The 9,799-nt window shown below is 35.0% G+C and overlaps 1 pseudogene; it reads right to left on the reverse strand.

Moving 5' to 3' along the window:
- Positions 1-8,446: 8,446 nt before the first annotated feature.
- Positions 8,447-8,895, reverse strand: LOC113197147 (oligosaccharyltransferase complex subunit OSTC pseudogene; annotated as a pseudogene).
- Positions 8,896-9,799: the final 904 nt, after the last annotated feature.

A 9,799-nucleotide genomic window follows, 5' to 3' on the forward strand; every position in this document is an offset into this window, starting at 1 on the left:
CGCTGGTGTTCTAGTGTCTCTGAAGAAAGATGCATGAATGGCAAAGATGTTGGAAGTTGGCCTACCTTAAAATGGCCACTCTGACCACTGTGTGATAGTTGCCACTTAATAATATACTCTGGCAGGCTTGAATTACATGGTATTTATTAAAGAGTTCTGTATATGTCACTCCATTGTTCTTGGCAGTGTGACACTCTGAAGTTTGGTCTGTTGCTACTTCCTATTTACCTTCTCCTCACTTTTGAGGTTTAGTGATTTCATCATTTTATTCTTGGAATTTGAGCTTTTTTACTAGAGCATATCACAGCACTGACTCATTTGACACAAGATGTATTTTTTTCCATTTTCATCTTTATTTTTAACTCCAGTACTTTTACATTACAATGTTGATTATCAAGTTTGCTCCATCACTCAGGTGTTTTTGTAAGATATTTTAAGAATAGATTTCAATGACTTATTATCCATATTTATACCCACATTACACTTTTATACTTCTATATCTTTTCTTTGAATCTGTCTGCTTTTTTATAAATGGCTTCTATTTATGTGACATTACATTTTTTTTTTTGTATTGAAAATCTTTCTTTCTTAGTGAGGTCAGATTGGTGTTTTTCCACTTACCTCTGTTACTTTGCAAGTTTCCCTTTCCATTCCTTAAGCTAGATCCCATCAACTGCATCCCTTGAGGCAGTCTTTTACTCAAAACTCAATGAGAAGTTACCTTGTAGGAAAATTGAAAAAAAGAATATGTGCATAATTACCTGTTTTGTATACCCCTGTTTCAGTATCATTTTCCAATTAGAACATTGAATTCTAGTTTATTAAAAGTCTCACCAGTGTTCCTTATGGTTGACTAATTCTGAAGGTATAGATAAGCACTAATCTTAATTAAAAGTATTTAGCACTAATTACTTTTTATCTTTAAGCAAACCCATAGTTATTCGGACTTAATCTTTCCTTTTACAAACCTATATTGAATACTTATTATATGTCAGGCACTGTGCTAGATACCTGAGTATATAAACATGATTCATATAGTCACTGTCCTTATGTGACTATTTGTCTAGGTTCATTAACTCTGCTTGTGATCAGCTGTTCAAGGATTAGGTCCTAAATTTGGTATTGGATCAGCTCCCTGTTTTCAGGGAGTCCAAATCCGCCCCCTTTTTTTGTATTAGCTGAAAGCAAAAAAACAAAAACTACAACTAAACAATATATAAAAATAGTCAACAAAATCTTTCTTGTCTGTAGAAGCTCAGCAGACTCTTCTCTATTGTATTCTACAGCTCTACTTGCCATGTAATACAGCATTGTCAGTGATCTAGACTCCAACCACAGAAGGCAGATGTGGCAGGAGTTAAGAGGCTGGCGAGTATGTATTACAGTGGTAAATGGATTGCTAATTCAGATATAAATTTGTGAAGAAATGGAAAGCCTATTACTTAAAATGACTCCTAGGCATTTACTTATTGAATAGTACAACGGTGATGTTGGATCTCTCCTTCAAATGCTAGCAGGCATAGTGTGGAGGTGAAGTCAGACATTTGCCAGACATCAGGCATCAAGGGAAATCCAGATTGGCTCTTGTCATCTGCAACATTGTTTCAATCTGCATGCTAGATGGTAATGCCCTGTCTAGGTTGGTATTACTGGAGTAGGAAGAAAATGCTAGGAGCTCAGATTCTAATTATACATTTAAGACAGACAAAAGTATGTTTCAATGCTACATTTGTTATACTGCATTACATATTTCCCCAAACCATATGCATGCCTATGATATTGTCCAATGTTATAGAAATATCAACAGATAAGGCCAGCCACGGAATATCAGTAACTTTGGAGGCCAAGACAAGAAGATCACAAGTTCAAAGTCAACCCCAGCAATTTAGAGAGTTTCTTAGTAAGACCCTGCCTCAAAATAAAAAATAAAAGGGCTGAGGATGTGGCTCAGTGGTTAAGCATCCCTAGGTTCAATCCCTGGCAACAAAAATAAATAAATAAGTGAAAAGAAGTATAAACAGAAAACTATTAAGCAGATTGACCATCCTTGTCTATCAGTTCTCCCTCGACAAACTTCATTAAGATTATCAGTGAAGAATGACTATGTATATAAGTATATGTGTATATATATATATATGGTATTGGTGAAGAATGAATGTATATTTGGGATCAGTGAAGAATGAAAATATATTTGAATATATTCATATATCTCCACAAGGGCAAAAAAGAATACAAGACAACAGTGGCTAATAAGACTTCAAAAAATTTAGGAGACAGTAAACAAATGAAGAAAGCATAGTTTACTTTTCAGAATATAAAAAATAGGAATTCAAATGCCTGTAGTACTTATAAGAATCAATCTGCCTTGCAGAATGCCTGGAACATGGGGTGGGGTATATGATTAATAAGACAATTGGATGAAAATCTATGCACAAAGTAGTTGGACTTCCCTCATCCCTTAAATCATTTTCCTGAGGCAGACAGGAAACTACCCAACCCCCATCCATGGTAGTTAACAGAATGCTTAGTCTGGACAAGTGAAGTCAGAGAGCTTCTGATTCCAGAGACAGCAGGCGTAGCTTAAAAAAGAAAAACAAAATAAAGAGGTGAGTTTCTGAGCTAAAAATAGATCATATAAAATATGTATATTGAAGTTTAGGACTAGCAGACTGCTTCCCTTGCCTTGTGTCCAGAATCCTAGATAGAATCCTAGTCAGTGGGTTTTATACCTTCCTGTCACCAATACACACCAATCTGCTTCTCGTTTTCACGTATGAAAAGGCAACTAATGATTAGACATTTGAGAAAAGAAAATTTGTGAGACAGAGATTAAAAGCAAACGGGGGAAGAAAAAAAAAAACAAACTCCTGGAGAGAAACAAAGATAATCAATGAAACAGAAACAAACAAACAAACAAAGTCATAGTTAATAATATCAAGGAGGTAAGAAAAGATAATCTGTCTTTGTAAAAAAAAATGAGGCCAACACAGCTTATGGAAATTAAAAATATAAGAAACCAGAAGAGGTGTGCTTCAGCCTCTTTGGATGGCATGGCCACCAAGCTTCGGAGAGACCACAGTCTGGAAGAGCAGGAACGGCAGTAGAAGGGCAGGTACATCAGTGACATAAAGCTTGGGTGGTGAGGCAGAGGAGGTGGCAGTGGCAGCAGAGGGCTGTGTGCCTGGTGGAGGCACTGATGAGCTGGCAGGTCCTTGACTCAGGAAAGACTCCTTCATTTCTCTGTGCCTAGTTTTCTTTAGGCCAGACACTGCATCTCCCATCCTGTGAAGGATTTGGTATCATAGGTCCTGGCAGTCTGGAATGGGTCCATCAGTCTGAGCTGTTAAAGTTTTATCTGGAACAGGAATACAAATTCCTATCACAAGAAAAGAGGGTGGTGCTTGATGGGGGTTTCCCTTGAGAATCACAACATATTGAAGATGGAGAAGTGCTAAGATCTAACGGATTTAACCAACTTTTTTTTTTTTTTTTGTATCTTGTAAGAAACTTTTGTCTTGGGTGCCGATATTTTGGACAGATCCTTGGCTCTTGTGAAGGTGAAACAAAATTTGTCTTGCATAGGAGTCTGTTGTTTTGCTGGTTGCCAAAATTGTTGAAGAATAATGCAATATTTCATCTATTCATGAAGTAATCTGGATTAGTTAATGTAAATGTACCTCTTCTGACAGAAAGTAAATGGAAAACATAATTTTAAAAAAATCAGAGCTATGAATTGGGTCCTACTGCTGTATTAAACATTTTTTTTTGCTTACATAAGACTATTATGCTTGATATAATAGGAAGAAAAGTAATATTGAGTTTTATAAACTGAAAGCTCAGTTAGAAGCTTGCAATTTTGTACCAGCCTTTTCAAACGTAAAATCATCTGATTAGGTTTGTGTCTTCTTAACCTGGAGGTAGAAATGCCATGGTCCATTGAATTATTGAAAATTTCCTGCTTTTTATAAAGCATTGAAAGATTAATGATACTGAATTCTTCAATTGGAAGGAAGTAGCTTCTAAATGTCTAGGTAAATACTTCCTCTTAACTGTGGCAGTGAATTGGTTTGGATTTTGTTTAGGTGTAGGGTTCAGACTTTCTAAGATGGTACTATGGAGTTTCTGAAGGTTTCTGTATGAGGAATATGGAAGCCAAGACTCTGAAGATATGAGTGGTGGGAAATGAAACCTTGGCAGCTGTCCATCCAGTGGCCAAAGATACAGGGCTTTTTCACCTTGAAAGATGTGCAGGCTCTGTTCTTCCCAGTTGAGAACTCTAATTGTCCTGTATCAGAATTCAGAGTGTGTAAGTTTAAAAACAATAAGTTTAAAAATAATAAAATAATGAGTAGTTTTCTCATTCATTCCCTACATAGTCAGGAATACCAAACGTTAGAATACCTGCTGTCTTGTATTTTTAAAATCAGATCTGGACTATTCTCATATTTTAAGCAATCATATATGTTAGGGCCTCTTAAACAATGGAAAATAATTTAAATATTTCCACTTTTTACTCTTTGCATAAAAATTTTCCTTACTTGAGGGGAGCGAACAGGAGTTGATACTTTCAATTTATTGTGTACCAAAAGGATTTATAAAATGAATACTGTAGCTTTTCCTAAACTTTATGCAGCATCTTCAGACATCTGTATTTAAACAGATTAGGTTTGTGCAATGCTTCTGTAAGAGAAAGAACTGATTATATTTTCATGCCTTCTCCAATCTCATGTCTCAGAATAGAATATACTATTAAATTATAAGAAGTCCCTTCTTTAATTTAATGCTCATTGGTTTTTCTGATTCAGGTCCTACAAACTTAGGAGTTTTAACATTGACATTTCTGTGGACTTTTTAATGTAATATCTTAATGGAGGTTTCCAGGAGGGCACAAGTAAATGGCAGGCTAAGGCTGTTAGATTGTTGCCTTACCAGTGGCTCTGCACTGCCTGACAAGCGACTAGATTTGCATGTACATGTGCAAAGCTCTGCAAAAAATCCCCGAAAAAAAAAAACAAAAACAAAACAACATCAACAACAACAAACTGAATCAGAAATGGATAACTTTGTAATTTATAAATATTGTTTTAGTTAGTTTTATCTAATTTTCTTTCATTAAATTCTATATTCGCATTATTGCATTTTACTTACTTTGGAATTAGTATTTCAAAAATAATTATGCGAGTCGATCAGTGCTAATATTAATTACAAATAAAAATAGGTGTTTGGAATGTTATGGTTTAAGCATATTTTTCATTAGAGTCTTAAAAATAGTGACATATGAACTTAGTATATGTAAAGTGTTACACAGAAAATGGGTGCATACAAAAAATTTATAAAATGTCTGTAAAATATGAAGCTTATAAGTTAACTTAAGATATGAGTTTTTAACCTGATGTCTATAAGAGTCTTGCCATTGAATTGAGTTATAAATCATTATGTTTCTGTACCATGAATCATATATTGATGATGTGTTTTCACAGTAATAAGTCATCATCTATATAACTTTTGAAAGTTTAGAAAGAAAAACCAAAAAAAGGAATAAGACAAAAAGATAAACATAAATATTGATATCACAATATATATTAATCTCATAATCTTGCTACGGCATTAGAAAACAGAAGGGGTAAGAAAGCAGGAGAATTAAGAAAAAAATAATACAGAGCAATTTCTTAGAATTAATCCATGTGAACCAAGTTTGAAGGTCATACCCTACTCACCACAGGATAAACGAAAAACACATGACAGACATATTACAGTTTCTTTGAAAAAAAATCACCAGTGAAAATCTAGAAAGCTAAACAAAAGGAAGGAAGATGCAGAGATGATCATTTTGACAAAGACTAAGAGTTCTATGACAAAAGACATGCAATCTTAGTAGACTACTTGGCTCAGTGTACACAAATTTTACATTATAGTGTTAATGTCTGTAATTTAAGCAAAGATTCTTTAATAACTATGTTAGAGGATGGCCAGGTGAGGATAAATTGCAAAAGGTGGCTTTTTAGTTAGCAATTCCTCAAAAACCATAGAAAATACTTATAACTGTTTATCTAGAAGCACTGAAGTCAATGCTAGAGGAACAAAGCTGTTGAATGCATCTGAAGAGTGACACTAGGGTTGGGAAAAAATGGTATAGGGTATTCTGGTTTTTGATATAGCGTTCTGATATACTCCATGATTTTTACCTATGTCAAAAATTAATAAATTAAATGTCAGTATTTTAGCTTTTAAAAACCACTTAAATCTAACTTTTATATTGTGCTGATTTTATTGATATTAAATATTATTTTGTTAGCCTAAAATTTATCTAATGGATCCAATATATAGTAGTTTTCACCCATTTTTATGTTTTACTTTGACAGAATTTACTTTCTCTATATGTCCCTAAAAATAATTATTGTCTATATATATGTGCAATATCTACAAAAAATTATACATTTAAATAAATGTATGTGATCATTTGACACAAAATATATTTCAATCAAACAACATTCTTATACAATACTGGATGATTATGATACTTATTTCATAATTGGAGAAGCCAGCAGTCTAGAGCATGGACCAAATTTTGGTTAATAACATTTCACAGGTCCAAAGCCTCACATATTCTCCATGTTTTATTTTATGACTTCTTATGGATATAAATCATATAATTTGTATATTGATGGGTAATTAATTCAGTAAAACAAACATATTTATACTCAAGATTATTAATTCAATATCAAATTTTTTAAAAAGACTGTTTACATGTTAGTAAAGTTAATAAAAAATAAAAATCTTTTTGAATTTTTTGCTTATTTTATAATTTAGCTATATACTTGTTTTGAAATCTACATGGGGTAAGAGAGGCAACACTATCAATCTCAGTGACTCTCATTGCCAAATATGGCATTTGTCATGATTTATGTCTCTTCTAGTTAGTGAAATAGAGTCACTGTGCCATTCGTATTGATCATGATCCAAATGACTCTTTGGCCTTTGGTTAATCTGTTAGAATGTAACAAACTTCAATAAAAGGTCAAGGATGGTTTCTCAATAGATTAAAGTATACAGTAACTGATGGAGTGTATGATAACTAATAAAGATAGAGGCTATTGTCTTCTCTTTTATTCAGGACTTTTCTAGAGGGTAGCTAGTATAGTTATGATCTGTTTGCTGCACAGTCCAGAGGTAGAAAAGGAATCCAATTATGGCAATTGGTCCAATTCTGATCTTCTGGTTGCAAATTAGTCTGGGTCAGATCAACAAACACGCAAAATATTTTAGCATAAGGTATATGTCTTGACTATAAAGTCTCAGGTGAGAATTTTTGTATGTTCACCTTTCTGGTCTTCTGGACTTGTAGAATACAGAGAATAAGGCAAGGACAAGAAGAGATTCTGAAAGAAAGCTAAAGGACACAGGGAAGGTTATTACAGACATACAAAAATGGCAAAGGATATGGTAGGGGGGTTTTGTTGCTTAGTAGAGAGATTAGATTAGGATGAGGAGTCTGAAAGCAGGACTGGTTGAGGTGCTATGAAAAAAGGAAGAGTGTACAGTATTGACATTTGTAGGTGATTAAGAAAAGTAGGAGTGAGAATTGTTCACAGGTGACTGTCCTCAGATGCTTTCCATTCTAAATTTTGCATGTCATTTTTCTGCAGGCAGAGATGTCCCTTACTTGTCACAGGGTGATAAGGTGATAAGGTCTACATATGAGGAATTTTCAGCAGGCATCTAGAGTTCTGATAAAACCCAGGCTTTTTTTTTAAATAGGGTTAGAATCAGTCATGAATTGTTAATTTAATCCCTTCTTCAACCTACCCTGTGTCTTATTATTAATTCAAATGATGACAAGATTACTTATTTGGCTCAGAAACCCTTCCCTATCAGATCAAAATGAAGATTACCAAACAGAATTCTACTTCTTTTTGTTTTCTTTTTTTTTTTTTGTTAATTAGAAAAATCATTTATTTCTGTTCCTTTCATACATCTTACTGTTGAGGAAACAGTCTTGCATATATATGTGAAGTAAAGATCAGCAGTCCAGAGTTCTCAGTTCTCAGAGTTCTCGGAGATCTTGCTTCCTGATTTTTATATTAACTTCTGAAAATCAGAAATATCTGCAAAAAAAAATGTTAAAGGGGGTTGTAAAAAATAATCACTTTATTCAATATTATAATTTTAGAAGAACAGTATATTTACGAAAGGAAAAACTAAGAAAATGACACTTAACATCATTGGCACAACAGGTCATCAGGAAAAAAAATACTGTAATAAACTTGTCTCTGATACCAAGAAATTCCAGTCCAAGCTTTCATATATTTCCTATGTTTTCACTTGATACTTTTTACTACTGCTTTTTATTTTTTTCCACATTTCGTAAGAGAGGACTGGTATAGCCTTTACAACTTCATCAACAGGAGCAAATCCAGAATCTACTGATTTCTTCTCAAAAGTCACCCTAACCCATCAGACAGCCTGGCAGTTTCATTCTCATGAATATTCTAGCCATGAAAAAGCTCTGCAGGGCACAGATGAATCCAATGAATAGAAGAAGAAATCCATTGAGTTCTGGAATATTTGGTGCAATGGATCAGTCCAGGATTATGAAACCTAAACCCCCCATTATAAACAGAAAGCTGGATGCAAGTCCTTCCATGATGTATTGTCCACTTACTCTGTAGGCCAAGAAAGCTACTGGCCTCTGATGCCCATGGTCATCAGTCATAGAGCCAAAACTCAGAGGTTCAACAATAACATCATAAATTATTCCTCTGCTGATGAGGAAATAAGACACCACCAACAGAGTATACACCGTCCTGGCCGACAACATGTGCACCCAGGGCGGCTTCTTAGCTTCAGGTTGGGACATTCGAGCACTAAGAACAGGACCCAGTACAAAGTCTCCATGTTGGTGGTATCTGGGGCAGCTCTCGGGCCTCTACTTTTTTTCTTTCTATTTGATTTCTATGTCACCTACCTAACTCTCGAAGCTCTCTAGGACAATTAAATGTATTCCAACCAAGCAACACTGAGTAACTCAACGACAACATTTACAATCCCAAATGTCGCCTCTTTTGGTCTGTTCAGTGTCTTAAATCTTAGTTCTTTTGTTGGAACTATGTAGTGTTAGCAGCACCTACAGCAACACTGGTGCTTCCCACACCCCCATAAGTTCTACCTCATTTGAGATCTCTATAAAAATGTTGCATCAGAGTAAAGACATCTCTGAACCCTTGAAGCTATTTTCCTCTGTTGCCCAAAGTGATTCTGTTATTTGGAGATTATACAGCGTTTTTCATCTGGAAAAGCTTTGTGGAGAAATCCTTCCTTCCCTAGTGTTATTAGGTATTGAATGATAGTCCCCTTTAATGGAGAGATGTTCACCTCATCTCTGGATAAACGGGTTCCATGATTTGGTAGGGATGATATGACAGTAATTTGACCCAGAAAAGTTATAAATGGTGAAACAAAGGAAATTCTTCTAGGAAATTCTGAAATTTAAAGAATTATGTTTTGATGTAGCATCAAAGGAACCTGAAGACAAGCCATTGAAAAAGATTAGGAGTTTGCAGCAGTTGGCAAAGGGGGTTTTTTAAGAAGGCAGGTAGGGGCCTTAGGAAGAGAATTACTAGAGGTACTGGTAAAGGTCGGAAATAATAGAATTGTCAAACTCTTATTCGTTTTCTCCTGCTCCTCTGCCTCCTCTTCCAGCTGCTCTTCCTCCTCCTCCTCCTCCTCCTGCTGCTGCTCCTCCTCCTCCTCCTTTTCCTCCTCCCCTGCTGCTCTTCCTCCTCCTCTTCCCCCTCCTCCC

This window comes from Urocitellus parryii, chromosome 5 (assembly GCF_045843805.1).
Source record: "Urocitellus parryii isolate mUroPar1 chromosome 5, mUroPar1.hap1, whole genome shotgun sequence".
NCBI classification, from domain to species: Eukaryota; Metazoa; Chordata; class Mammalia; order Rodentia; family Sciuridae; genus Urocitellus; species Urocitellus parryii.